This window comes from Hippoglossus stenolepis, chromosome 11 (genome assembly GCF_022539355.2).
Source record: "Hippoglossus stenolepis isolate QCI-W04-F060 chromosome 11, HSTE1.2, whole genome shotgun sequence".
NCBI classification, from domain to species: domain Eukaryota; kingdom Metazoa; phylum Chordata; class Actinopteri; order Pleuronectiformes; family Pleuronectidae; genus Hippoglossus; species Hippoglossus stenolepis.
This window is the reverse complement of record NC_061493.1, coordinates 58,814-73,150: the sequence shown is the minus strand read 5'-3', so window position 1 is coordinate 73,150 and position 14,337 is coordinate 58,814. Positions and strand designations below refer to the sequence as shown.

The following is a 14,337-nucleotide window of genomic DNA, read 5'->3' as shown; positions in this document are numbered from 1 at the left end:
AGTTAAGAGCGAGAGTTTGTTTTCCTGGTTCTTCTGAAGAACTGGAGGAATCGTCTCAGCAAAGAGGGCTTCTTTGGTTTGCTCTCTACCACCTTTATCATCTCTTCAAGGATCCTCATTCTCCCCATCATTTCTTCGACATACTTTACCTTATCGTCCTCCATGGCATCCAGAGCTTGATTAATGGTTTTGAGAGACTCCTCAAGTGTGGATATTTTCAACTGCCACTGGAATCTTTCCTTCTTTGCTCCTTCCTGTACCTGGAGCAGAGCTGTCTCGAGCCTGTGAGTTTCCTGACTATGTTTAGCCAGGATTTGGGACTTGTCCTGCTCCCACAGGCATCTTGACTTTTCTAGTTGGTCCTGGGCTTGGACCAGTGAGGTTTTAATTTTGGATGTTTCCTCAATCTCTCTGTCCAGGCATGTCTCTGCCTCCATTGCTTTCTCTCTTTCTGTGTGGACAGCTCTCTCAAGGTCTCTGAGCTTTTGGTTAGCATTCAACTCAAGCATCATCTGTGCTGAAAGTCGCATCCTGTGTTCTTTTTAATCTCAGAAATATCTGTTATTTCTCGCTTTACATTCTGTGCCCTTCGAACAAGATCATAATTTCCTTGTACCACAGAGTGGATCCTCATGTCCTTCTCATACAGGAGCCGATTCATCTCTAGTTCAGGTATAAAGAGGTCCTGTGTGGTCAAATCAATCCCCCTTCCACATACAGACTGAGGCATAGATGCAGACACAAATGCAGATGCCTCTGTTTGTGCAGAAAGATCTTCAGCTGTCCCAGCAGACTGTGTTCCTGTGGACTGAGAAGTCGATGCCTCTGCCTGTGGAGATGGAGACTGAGACACTTTTGCTTCTTCCTCCATCCTCAGGACAGTCTGGTCTTCAATTGTCTCTGCTGGCTCCGTCCGCAGGACAGTCTGTTCATCAATTGTCTCTGCTGACTCTGTCCTCAGGACAGTCTTGTCTTCATCTATCTTTTCTGACTCTATACTCAGGACAATCTCGTCTTCGTACATCTCTGCTGACTCCATCTTCAGGACAGTCTGGTCTTCAATTGTCTCTGCTGACTCTGTCCTCAGGACAGTCTGTTCATCAATTGTCTCTGCTGACTCTGTCCTCAGGACAGTCTTGTCTTCATATATCTTTTCTGACTCTATACTCAGGACAATCTTGTCTTCATACATCTCTGCTGACTCCATCCTCAGGACAGTCTGGTCTTCAATTGTCTCTGCTGGCTCCGTCCGCAGGACAGTCATGTTTGTTGCCTTTGTTTCCTGACATGCTGCAAATGGAAAGCAATGCACAACTTCCTTTTTTTTCTTTAGTGGAGACTGCTCTTTCCTTTTCACTTCAGGTCTAAGGATTGGAAATCCAATTACAACATTGGCCACAATTTTCAAAGACTTCTTTTGAGATTTAGTTTTCTTATGAATCGTCTCTGTCTCACTACTGTCCTGGTTGGAGATCCCTTCATGCAGTGTTGGAAAATTAATTTCATCCAGCTTCAGCAACGATTTAACCTCTTCTTGGAGATGTATTGTCTTCTGTGGGTTGACCGTTGGTGGCTCTGCAAAACAAGCTTTGGTCCTTGTCCACTCTTTCCCTTTTTTTCTTGCATGGAAGGCTTGATTGGACAAGGGAAGACGTCCTTTGCTTGGGGTCAATTTATTCCTTTCCATACTGAGATTTCTACTCATCCTTCTTCACTGAACTGTCTCTTAGTAAATGTTAATGAAAAAACAATGTGACTTGTATGATACCTTCTATGGGGAAAATGATTATAGAAGATTATAAACCCTAGTGTCATTGCACATCATAGGCACAAAGAAGAATGCCATCAAAGTCAAATCCTCAGGGAGTGGTGTCCTTTAGATCAAAGTCAAAAAATATTATTGATCAACCCAGTCTCATCAGAAAACGTACACCACCTACGTTGGTCCACTTGGAAAAACGTAGTATTCTCACAATTTGGCCTCTCAGATTGTGAGATACCTACGTTTTTGTCTGCCCATTGTTTTGCATTGGCCTGTGCCCACGTCACGTGACTCTCAAGATCCCGTCTGCGAAAACGAAAACATGGCGGACATTCCTTGTATTTTCAGATAAAAATGTCATTTTATAATATAGTTTGGGCATTAAAATACATTCTGACACCATTTCTAGCGAGAAATATGCTCTTTGCTTCCACAATCTTCAGCCAGTTCATGCTTACGATCTATATTTTATTAGTTATCACGAATATTTTTCAGATCTCGCCAGAAAAATCGTAGTAATGTAACGTTTTATCGTTGCTATGGTGGTTGCTGTGAACGCTGCCATGCCGTAAACCACGTCGTAGCGTGCTGTTTGAATCATCGTCCGTGCGTTGCGTCGTTCAGTGAGCGTGAACGTTATTCACGTTATTTGATATTAATATTTGATGATAGATTACACCTCTAATTCGAAGGATCTAAGAAGTCCCCGCAACTACATTCATACCGAGGCGGGCCCGAGTGCGCATGCGTGAGCGGACCTGTCGTGTGACTGTCGTAAATAAAGTTTTTTTTAACTTTCCGGTCCATTTAACACAAAGCTACGTCATAAACATGGAGCGCTTGGAAGACGACGATGTTATAATCCTTCTGTCAGGTAAGTAGTTTATTTTGTTTTGTTTTTAAATATTGTAATATTGTAATATCTGGGTTTACAGTCCGAGTGCTGACACAGCGAATGTGGAGTCTGTCGATACAGACAATGGATGCTATTCATTTGCTAATATTCTATTGTTTGTACTCAGGCTACGGCCCATTGTAGCCTGTGTTACCTGGGATGTGAATACATGGTTGGTGAGACCAGTTCCAGACGCTTAGCTCATCATTGAGGGACGCTACAATATAAATATAAACATAAACAGATAATGTAATGGTATAAGGAAACTAACAGAAACCACGAATCAGCCCATAAAATAGTTCTACATGATACAGTGTAGGGTGCAGGGTGAAAGGCCCATTGTGGGGCCTTCACTATACAGTCATTCTAAGTTTTGAGAGCTTCCCTATTTTTGGAGTGTGATAGTTTGATTTCGTCTTTCAAATTAAGGGTGGTTTATGATTTGAACTTTGATTTATGAATGCTTTAGATTAACAAGGGATGTATTTGTCTACCATTACTCCACAATATCAGATCAATTTGGTTTAATTTATAGTATGCAATATGACAATAATGTTTTCAAAACAAGATGTTCGGGCGTTGCGATACATTTTAAGTAACAATTGGTATGTTCTGTTTTTTAATCAAGGAGGATCCAAGTGAAGCTACAGGAGTTTCAGCAACGTCAAAAACTGGGACCGAACAGTTTGTTTTGCTTGATGAGGAACAGGAAGGGCAGCCTCTCCCAAAGAGAAGGAGACCTGGAGAGAAACAGAAGCCGGGTTTAAGCCACTGCCACCATCCACATACATCGAGGAAGATGAGGGAGAGAAATTCTCCTACCATTAAAGAGGTACTTTTAAGTTACATACCACAAACACCATTTTATATAATATACTAAATATAATTTTTTTATTAAATCCCCAAAGTACGCTGGGTGAAATATAAGTTAATATCACACTGAAAGAATACCTCCGCTGACTAACGTTGATGTTACTGGAATTTAGTACATCAAATTATTTTTCCCTTGCTTCCTAGAATGGTTGATTTTTGACCAAGCATGCTTCCCTGCTGTGATTGTTCAACTGGGAAAACAACTTTTTCCACAGGAAGGCAAGTAAATTTGATTGGAAGGAATCTAAATGTTTTTTGGGGAAAAAATGTATGCAGTAATGTCATTTAAGATTGCTTGTGCATTGAAATAATTGCTTTTGTCTTTGAATTTCAGGGCGATACACTCAAAGACTTTTTCAGTGGACATTGCTGATCTAGTTGAAAGTGGGTACTGGCCAGCAACAGTCAATTTTAAAACCTTGTATGCAGTGGATTGGTTCACTAAATATGAGGATCTCAAGATTGCGGCTCTGGGAATGTCACGGCAAGCTTTTGTTAGCATGCCTGAACATCGCACAAAAGTCTTAGGTCGGTGAGTATAAAATGGAACTAATTACCGACTGCTTGCAATATGTTTCCCATATATTTACTATAATATAGTGTTGGATTTTTGTCTTTTTCTAGCAGATTAAGATATGTGGGGATACCATGCAGAATGCATTACTGGAATAGACCTATGCCAAATTTGAAGTTGAGAGGCTGTCTCAGGTGCAGCATTCAGTGCCCTGCGTGCACACCCTCCATGTTGGCTTTTGCAGTGGATGGGATCCGTAAACTATACGGCTTTAAGAGCCAACCAGGGTAAAAAATTTAGAGTGCCATAAACAGTACATTTGTAAATATGTATATATTTTTATATGTTTGAGACTTGATTGATTTTTTGTTGTTCTGGCCAAGGATTCTGAGGTGTCTTCCTTGGTTGACTACATCCATGAGACGACAAAACACGTAAAGTTATATTACATTGTCCCTTATTTTACGACGCAACGTTTTCTTGTACCCTACCAATTTTATTTATGAATAATGATGTTTGGAAAGTAGAAAACAAAAACCCCACCACCTTCTGAATTTATCCTTCTCCTACGCACCTGTCGCCTGTCTCACGAAATAGATGTGCAAAGATTTCCTCTGTTATGTATAATGATGACCCCATCAAACATCATGTTAGCAATATTTACACCTTTTTAATTTATACTGTTTATTTCTGTCTACATGTGTGAATTTGCCTTCATTAGTTTTAGAAAAGAGCGATGTTGTATCGGTCAGTGGGCAGCAGCACGAGACTCACTAGTCTGTAAGTAGACGAAGGCGTTGAGGTTGCTGTCGGCCATTGTTTTTTTGCTTAAGGGACTGAATATGTTCCGTGCAGAAATATTTGCACTTCCCTTATATCTACAAAAACTGCTTGCTTCACAGACTGCAGTTTTGTTTTGCTCCGATGTGGTGTGCAAATACTAGCCGTATCTGCAAAGGGTTGTGCAGCATTAACATTTTGTAACTCTGATTTTGTTTTGACAGACTGTGCAAAGGACCTTGAGAACATCACCACTCTACAGGAAGACACAGTCCAGTAATGGGTGTCAGATGTTCAGCAGTGGACGACAGGTACTGTGGAAAAAATGTATGTCATTGTTGCACAATGTCCTTTGACTCTGTTTACACAAGGTCTACACAAAAAGGTTTGATTGTAAACTGATATTGGCACTAATTCATTTTATTCTCCTCTTCACAAGGACCAACCAATCAAAATGACTTGCAGAACGCCATTGAGGACTCTATTTGAGCATTAAGCAGCAAAGATTTCAGCTGTATCGTCAGGCTGGTGAGACAACAAGATGCCAACTTTAATGCCAATTTCTTTGTGTAACATACTGTGACAAAATGTATTGATTACTATTTGTAGATTGTAAAAATAGCTAACCCATTTATAAAAAAAACAAAACTAGAATTACCGCACTGCGGTTGTATGACTCCGCTAACCAGTGCAGTTTCTGTGTACATATCTCTACATACTTTTTCTCATATAAATGTCACTGTAACCTCGACAACTGAAACCGTAAGATGAGGTCATTGTGGCCTTGACCTTTTGACTTTAAGGCAAATAGTCAGATGGACAACCCGAAAACATACAGTTATGCCTCCGGCAACTGGCTATTGCAGAGGCATTAAAATGTTAGTGTTTGGTTTCACATTCTAGATGGCAATAAGCAGAGACATCAACTCAGGAAAAAGATTTCTGTAGAAAAGAAAGCCTTGTATGTGTGTATATATACATACACACAAACGCACTATTAAAACGTTTTGTTTTTTATCATATATTCTCAGGCAGTACTGAGGCATTTACGGAGACGGGACATGAGGGTCTACTCTGCGTGCTCAAGAGAAGATTGCACAAAGTTCAAGCTCAGCAGGCTGCAGTGGGTCCGACATATTCTGGAACGGCAACAATGTCTTTGGATGACTCCTCCTCTGAAGAGGAAAACATGGAGAGTTACTTCTTCGCTGCTCAAGAACTGCGAGTGCTGTGATTAGGTAAATGTGTGAATAACTCTGTTGCTGCACTGCTACTGTTGCTACTCCCTGGCAGCCTTAGGAAGGCCTTAGCTTTGTGTTGGGTAGCTGTTAGCTTTAGCATAGCAATCATCAGAGGGAACCATCTTCAGAATTTAACACTATGGTTTGTTTGTGTCCTTCAGTTCTTCTCAAGTGAAGCTGTACCACTGTGCTCCAGCTCCACACTCCCTCCTGCAGCCTCCGCTCCTGATGCTAACCTCCTGTCTCCATCACACCAAGCAGCAAACCTGGAGTGACAGAACCTTCTCCATAGCTGCCCCTCCCTCTGAAACCCCCTCTCCAACACTATTTTTGTATTTTTTGCATGAGAATTGTTGATCATATCATTTCCAGCAACTGCCTTAATGTAATTTCTGTGCATAATAAATGACATTGATCATAACATATTGGGATTTCCTTGCACTTCTACACCATGTTATTGGCAGATAAGATGCTGATTGAGTTAAAGCAGTGAATGCTCTGCTTTAAGCAAAATAAACAAAAAAGGATCAAATGGATTTGAAGTAGAATGGGCACATTACATTCTGTAGAGAGTACCTCAGCTACTGAAGTCAGAAAATTACTTTCTTTATCTGAGGTTTCAGTCATTTATAGTCACAGCAAAGCACACAGGTCTGGTTGTCTAAGTGGCGCCCATATCATATTGTTTAAGATGTGTAACATCAAGCTTGTGTATCAGTGCTAAATACATCCAGTCATAAGTCAGAGTCCACCCTCTTGTTTACACTAAAATTAGGTGACCCAGATGTTTCACAATGCAATCTGATAAGGTCATATGAGAAACATTCTTAACATCAAAGAAATGAACACAGCAGTACAGCAATAGATGTTTCACTTCAATCAGTAGCTGGTAGCGGTAATGAGGCAGGGGTTTCTATCAGAAATCATTTCTGGGACATTACTTTAAAAGATCTCAGTATAAGCAAATATGTTCTAAAATTGGTTTACATCCAAGTGTGAGGCTGTCCCACCACTTGGAGTGAAGATATAGTCCAGGTATGAACAGTCAAAACCTCAAATCACACCCAGTACGGTATGGTTCAGGTGACAGTAGGTGGAAGGTGAAGGTCATTTCCATGAGCTCAAGAGAAACAATGTGACGTCTTAGTAGTTCATATTTGGGTCCTCTTAAAACATGCACCCACTAGGTACTCTATACTGTAATCCTGAAAACCAGGGACCATGCTGCATTGGGGTCTAGGGGAAGGGAGTAGCAATGTTAAAAATCAAAGGGAAGACTGTGATATGAAAAGTGTTTCACAAGGAAAATTAGGTCTACACTTGCCCAAATTGAATGCAGATATATGTATCAAGTCAGATGGATACCATAGATTTATACAGAGTCAATGTCATTGGTAGTGAAAGTAGAAAATGAATACACTAAGATACATACAGTATGAACACATAAAAATGTTCAGAAGTATTCAAAATATATCATGCAGAAGAGTATTGGTGTAAGTATATGGACATAATATATGGACACAAGTATAAATATTGTTGTGAGAGAATACATAAGTAGTCCAGAGAGTATGTACACAGTGTGTGTGGGGGAGGGGTGGCTGCAAGTTAGGGATGGTGGTGGTGGTGGGGGGGGCCTGTGGGATGACGAAGTCATCACCCGCCCTACTCTCCCTCTGATTGGCTAGTAATCCTGATTGGCGCCAGAGCTATGTATTGGTGTTTAGGAATGAGGACCGTCAGAGTTAGGGTCAGGGTTAGCCAATCAGAACCAGAGTAGGGCGGGCATTGTCATCATCGCGGAAATCCTGACACGCTCCACAACAGCTGATGCTCCTGGACAGGTATGGGACGAGCAATTATGAATTTTAATATTTCAGTATTGAAAAGTATTAGGCATTTGTTAATAATTACCATGGAGCAGAGTTTATATTGGTTCCTAACGTTTCAGTTTGGTGTGAAATGCTAGGAATGTATAGTATAGTGTAGTGTGTATGTGTATACTAACTTGAATGTGAAATCTCAACATATAGCTCAGTCTACTGCAAAGTCATAAACACCACATTTAAAGCATAGATCAAATTAAGTTGTATGGATGTATTTTATTTATATGTATTGAAAATAATGAATATGCTAGTATGCACCACAAAACATTACTCTGATATTAATGTGTTTTTGTTCCATTGAGGTTGGAGTAACCAGCATCCCTCCACTCACCAACCCTCCATCATCCCTGCCAACCAGCCACCCATCAGCCAACTGGCCGCTTGTCCTCTCAAACAACCCTCCACCAGTCCTGCCATGCAGCCTCCCAGTGCCATGTTGAATCAGGGTATGTTGTGGTGACATTTTTAGAAAACGAACACAATAACGTATTTTTACTAAGGTGTTACACAAGTAAATAATACACACATGTAGGTCAGAGTAACTAACCTTTGAAATCTTCCTAAAGATGACTGATGTTTGTGAACTTTGTTTCTACAATTGTCATGACACTACATTATGTAAATGGAAATTTGTTTTGTTTTGCTAGAGTTGTGATATTGTGGTAATACATTGGAGTATTATATTCATATATATATATATATCTGAGTGTGTGAATGGATATGATCCCTAAAACTGAGCTCATCATTCATGTTTACTCTTTAGATTTTTTATCTTTTCACATATTTTTAGTGGATTTGGACTCACAAACATATGTCGTAGGGCGACTAAAGTGAGAAAAGTGAGCAGCGGAGTCTGTGTTTGTGCGCCGTTACCTTTCCCTCAGATTCTGGGACTATATTAAAGAAGCTGTGCAATTCTTTTATATAATCATCCATTTATAGACATCAATTTGGCCCGGGACAAGCGTGATTACTAACAATTTTTTAAGGAGGCAGTACGAAATTTGACAGAGCCGGCGCACAATGAACTGAATATCTTTAATTTATTATCTAGGGCAGCAGGGCTCCATCTAATTGGCCAAATATATTGACATGCAGAGCGTGAATACATGGCACATTGAACACCATTTATCGCAGTCCAAGCAGTCTTTTGTGATATGTACATCGCCCATGTTGATATTGCGATGACCGTAATTTTTAGATATCTTGTACAGCCCTAGTGTCTATGATTTAAAACCCATAAGCATGATCTGTTTTTTTCCCTGTTCTAAAGCCAAATAAGGTTTGCTGCCATCTAGTGGTTATTTCTTTCCAACCAGCTGAATAGTTAATGGGTTTGAAGTCATCAGCGGATAATGAGATGAAATGTTGCTGGTCAACGTAATCATGTTATTTTTGCTGATGATAAAGCCAAGGGGAATCATGTCAAGTTAAAAGTGCACAGGAAGGAACCCTGTGGAACCCCAAACACTATTGTTTTTTGTTGGAGTGGAAGTCGACTGTTAATCGATTAGTTGTTGCAGCCCTAGATTGACACACCCAGTTTTTTAGCATTTCCAGTAGGTTCCCATGATCTCCATGATGCATGTGCTAAATGCATAGCTCTGGTAGGAGTATTAGGATGTTCACTGACAATTGATTATCAAATTGTGCAACAATGCTAATATTAAAATATATGAGGTCAGATTGAGAGTAAGTGTACTCTTGTTTTGCTCTTTCAGAAGCAACCATTCAATCACTGGAGGAGAGAAGTATTACCCGGTGAAGAAGGTACTGAAAAGCAAAAGGTTGAAGGTTTTATTTGTTGTAATTTGAGGTCAAAAAATGTAGTTGTAATATACAAAAAAATGTTGTACTACAGAGATACTAACTGGATTTACAATCACCACAACTTCAAACTGTAAAGTCATCTGACCATAGGTTTGCTTTTAATGGTAAACATGTTTTAATGTGTTTCAGGGGAACGTAATGGAACTGGTGGAGCGGGAGCCCTGTTCCATGTGGTATGTACAATGTCTCTTAATTGGATTTGATTGTCCCTAAAATTACTTAATGTTTACTGCAATATTACAATTAAGAAATTAGTATTATATATCGTTAGTTTTTCTTATATAACATTATGCATTTCTTTACTTTTATGTAAATTGTTGCTGCTAATGTGGTGCTATTTATTTATTTGAAAAATATTTTTAAAAAGACAAGTATAAACTATTGTCTTGACAATTGACTCTTACAATAATCAGGTCATTTACACTAATCAGCTTACTGTGTGCATGTTAAATGCATATGGCATTTATAGCTCGCTGTGTCTCGTTGCCCTTCTTCCTTGTCAAGTTTTGAATTCCATTCAATGCTAATGTAAAAAAAATTCTTGGTTAATTACAGTGGGAAGACGTGGCGCTTGCAGTGTGTGCCAAAGGAGAACACCGGGAGTTGACATACATACACACAACATGAATATACACAAAACGCATACACACACACAAATGTGACATAAAAGGTTCAATGTTAAGTGTTTATTTTTCAAGAAGTTTTTGTTAATATTACTTATATATATATATATATATATATATACACATATATATATATATATCTATGTATATATATGTATATATATATACACATATATACATAGATATATAGATGTATTACAACAGAGCATGTCAATATATATACAGTATATATACTGTATATACAATATATACTGTATATACAGTATATATTAATAATGTAATATTACTATTATTTGTATTTGTTTAATTGAAAAGACTATCTTGCTGTTTCTTTAGCTTACTGTTAATTTATATTTTAGGAATGTTGTCAAATTTGTTTTGTATGTATGGTACATTAAAAACCCTTCAAACCCCAACGCCTTGTGTGAACTGCTAAAACCATTTGCTGCTGGAATTGTTTGCTGAATTTTATATATAAATTATATAATTGATATATTGCCTTATACAGTATGTCTATCATCTCTATACAGTAATACAAAATAAAAAATTAAAATTCAAGTAGACAGCAGATTTGTTATTATTCATCGCTATTACAGAGCACATGAAGATTAACAGTATGTACAAACAACTCTTTACATAGCAGAAATACAAATACAAAGTTATAAGAAAAGGTAAAGATAAAAATGTATTAATGATATACGAAAATAATCTTAATGTTCATCATCAGTCCATATCAAATTTATCAAATACACAATAGGCATATATACTGTAAAAATGTGCACTCGCTATACTAAGCCGTCCAAGATGACGGGTCCGCTCACGCATGCGCACTCGGGCCCGCCTCGGTATGAATGTAGTTGCGGGACTTCTTAGATCCTTCGAATTAGAGGTGTAATCTATCATCAAATATTAATATCAAATAACGTGAATAACGTTCACGCTCACTGAACGACGCAACGCACGGACGATGATTCAAACAGCACGCTACGACGTGGTTTACGGCATGGCAGCGTTCACAGCAACCACCATAGCAACGATAAAAACGTGACATTACTACGATTTTCTGGGAGATCTGAAAAATATTCGTGATAACTAATAAAATATAGATCGTAAGCATGAACTGGCTGAAGATTGTGGAAGCAAAGAGCATATTTCTCGCTAGAAATGGTGTCAGAATGTATTTTAATGCCCAAACTATATTATAAAATGACATTTTTATCTGAAAATACAAGGAATGTCCGCCATGTTTTCGTTTTCGCAGACGGGATCTTGAGAGTCACGTGACGTGGGCACAGGCCAATGCAAAACAATGGGCAGACAAAACGTAGGTATCTCACAATCTGAGAGGCCAAATTGTGAGAATACTACGTTTTTCCAAGTGGACCAACGTAGGTGGTGTACGTTTTCTGATGAGACTGGGTTGTGATATGTTGCCACCTGTCAATCAACCAGACAAGAATAAATTCAGTTGAAAAATGTGTTTTATTTAGAAGAAATTATACCACTACTTGAAACAATACAACAGATTATCAAATGGAATCTCTTTAATGTGAATGTGGACATCAGTAACATTACGCATTCAATTTTAATGGGTTGGTGTTTAAAGCTTTCATTTTGTTTTGCTGCATTTGTTAGATTGGCATAGAGATTTTTAAAAATGAGTTTACAGAGCCTGATTAAGTTATGCCGAAACTACACACACAAATGAGCTCCCTCCTAAACAACTGCCAGAGAGGATCTGAAAATGAATCCATTTAATGTACAAAGCAGGAGAGAATATAGCCAGCACATCAGCTTGAAGTTCCCACTGTCCAAAACATCATTACAATCAGGGCTCTCCGCAGAAATTCGGATTATGATGGTGCTGTTCGCCATGGTTGCCACCCCTCCGAATCTCTGGAGATCATTTCCTCCAACTTCAGCCTTAAATCTTACCTTAAATTACAAACTAAGAAGACATAAAAATCTTCAAGTCCAAGATCCTTTTATGTATAACAAGTTTATTTATTGCACAACTGGGTAACATATAAAGGCTACAGTCTTTATTTGTCATCCTGCCACCTGGGGTTCCAACCAATTTTGTGCTTGGAAATACAAAAAAAAAGTAAAAGAATGCATAAAAGTCTTAGTGACGAAAATATTACCAATATAAGATTTAATGTCCTTACTAAGTAAAATTGAATGCACACATAAGACAGGCAAACAATTCTGGAGAACAGGGAAAAGTTCCAAGCATCTAAAACATTTCCTCTTCTGCCAGCTTCTTGTTGTTGCAAAGTTTGAATCCCCAAATCACCAATTGTGGGCATTCAACCACTTTGCAGGGACAAGTGTGAAATGTTCACACCTTGTTCATGGGTACCAGGAGTTGAATCCCTCTACCATTGTTTAAAAATGTATTGTAACAAAAGAAATGGCATTTGCCTCCCCTAAACACAATTCCTTATTCGTATTGATCTTATAAATGAAACAAAGCAAATTGCAACAACCTGCTGGAAATCTATCAGCAAGTGCTAAGGCCTTACTTTCTTGCTCCCGATCATGGTGAAAATAAACCGATGTATAAATGGGCTTTAGAAAAGACATGCAAAAATCTTAAAGATAGTTAGGATGTAAGCAGAGAAAATGAAGTTGTTTTGAAAAGAATTTCACGCGAAAAGGGGCTTTTAACCTCTTGCAGGCAAATCCACGATATTTTACCAATAACATTGGTCTTTATGCGGAGTCAGAGGAAATCGATAATCAACACGAGTCTCGCATTGTCGAAGTGTCGCCGAGATGTTTCGATCCACAAGATTTACTTGAACACAATGGCGCCGGGAAAGTGACTGCGATGCTTGAATCAGATGAATTTGATGAAATTAAGCAAAATCACCGGAGAGAAAACATGGAAGAAAACGCCCTACTTGCTGAAAATCAGTATGATAGGCGCTAAGATTATGGTATGATGGCGCAGGAGGGCTAATGACAGTTAAGGAACTATGTGAAATTGTTTTAATAAAGACATCAGTCCAAAATTGTCCCTTTCCCATCATTATGTGTGCAACTGTGATCTGATTTCATGTTGAAGATGACAAGTCTGTTAATAGTAGCACAGAGTGAAAATGGTGGTTACCTGGCTTAGAAAATGGAGATGTGTGGCCTGTTGACTGCACCTCTTTTTTTAACAGCTCACTGTGGTTGCTCCTGACTGTTCCGTTTCTCCCTGCAATATCTCAAACTAATCCCTTGTCAGAAAATGCCAGAAAAAACTGTTGCCTTGTTTTGTAGACATGTTACATAGAATAATGCAAATGTTAATTGTAGCGAACCCCAGCCAGACAATGGTGAAGCTTACTGATGTTTCCAGAAGCGTTTATTGATGTTCAACCGTTAGCCTTATTTTTTTAACATGAATTCACTCTCTTCTCCTTCGCAACCAATCTTCAGAAAACACCGTAAGAGCAAGGGAACAGATAAAACACAAACGAGCTATTGCGAGTATAAACATAAATAAATTACATTTAACTTTACATGCTGGCATTAATGAAAAACATTTTCTTATACATCCTTATCAAAGGCGAGTGAAAGGCTGAACTATAGCTCGACTTCAAAGACATCTTGTGGAGGCAGCTTTCCTTTTTCACCCCAGTTTCTTGTGGCCGAAGCGGACATAACCCACTCCTCACCAATCCGTCTTTTCCGTGAGTAGTTTTGAAACCCTACCCAATCTCCATTCATGCCTGTGCACGTCCTCTTCTTTCATCAGTACACTATATCTCAACTTTGTTTGAAGCCTCAAGTATGAGCTACTGACCATAACCCTTCAAGCTAGCATCGGAGAAATTATGCAACTCCTGTCTTTGTGACCTTTCCAAATTCATATGGTGACATTATCTAGTTGCGCTAGATCCCTTCTCCACTGTTCCGATTTGAGACAAGCTCATCTGGAAGATG

The 14,337-nt window shown here is 38.8% G+C and overlaps 2 long non-coding RNA genes across 6 annotated transcripts; both read left to right on the top strand.

Annotated features, from left to right (window-relative positions):
• Window positions 1-2,380: 2,380 nt before the first annotated feature.
• LOC118102025 lies at window positions 2,381-6,362 on the top strand. Of its 5 annotated transcripts, XR_007034711.1 has the most exons (9): window positions 2,381-2,636; window positions 3,286-3,489; window positions 3,865-4,062; window positions 4,155-4,331; window positions 4,428-4,478; window positions 5,049-5,135; window positions 5,264-5,352; window positions 5,856-6,062; window positions 6,227-6,362. It is a non-coding gene; the product is annotated as an uncharacterized LOC118102025 (long non-coding RNA). The 5 variants fall into 5 exon arrangements; XR_004694613.2 differs by lacking the exon at window positions 2,381-2,636 and having other exon boundaries at window positions 2,674-3,489; window positions 3,865-4,058; window positions 4,158-4,331; XR_004694612.2 differs by lacking the exon at window positions 2,381-2,636 and having other exon boundaries at window positions 2,674-3,489; window positions 3,865-4,058.
• A 1,504-nt stretch (window positions 6,363-7,866) lies between these two features.
• On the top strand, window positions 7,867-10,460 carry LOC118101725. Its single transcript, XR_004694579.2, has 5 exons — window positions 7,867-7,906; window positions 8,251-8,394; window positions 9,670-9,718; window positions 9,908-9,951; window positions 10,334-10,460. It is a non-coding gene; the product is annotated as an uncharacterized LOC118101725 (long non-coding RNA).
• Window positions 10,461-14,337: the final 3,877 nt, after the last annotated feature.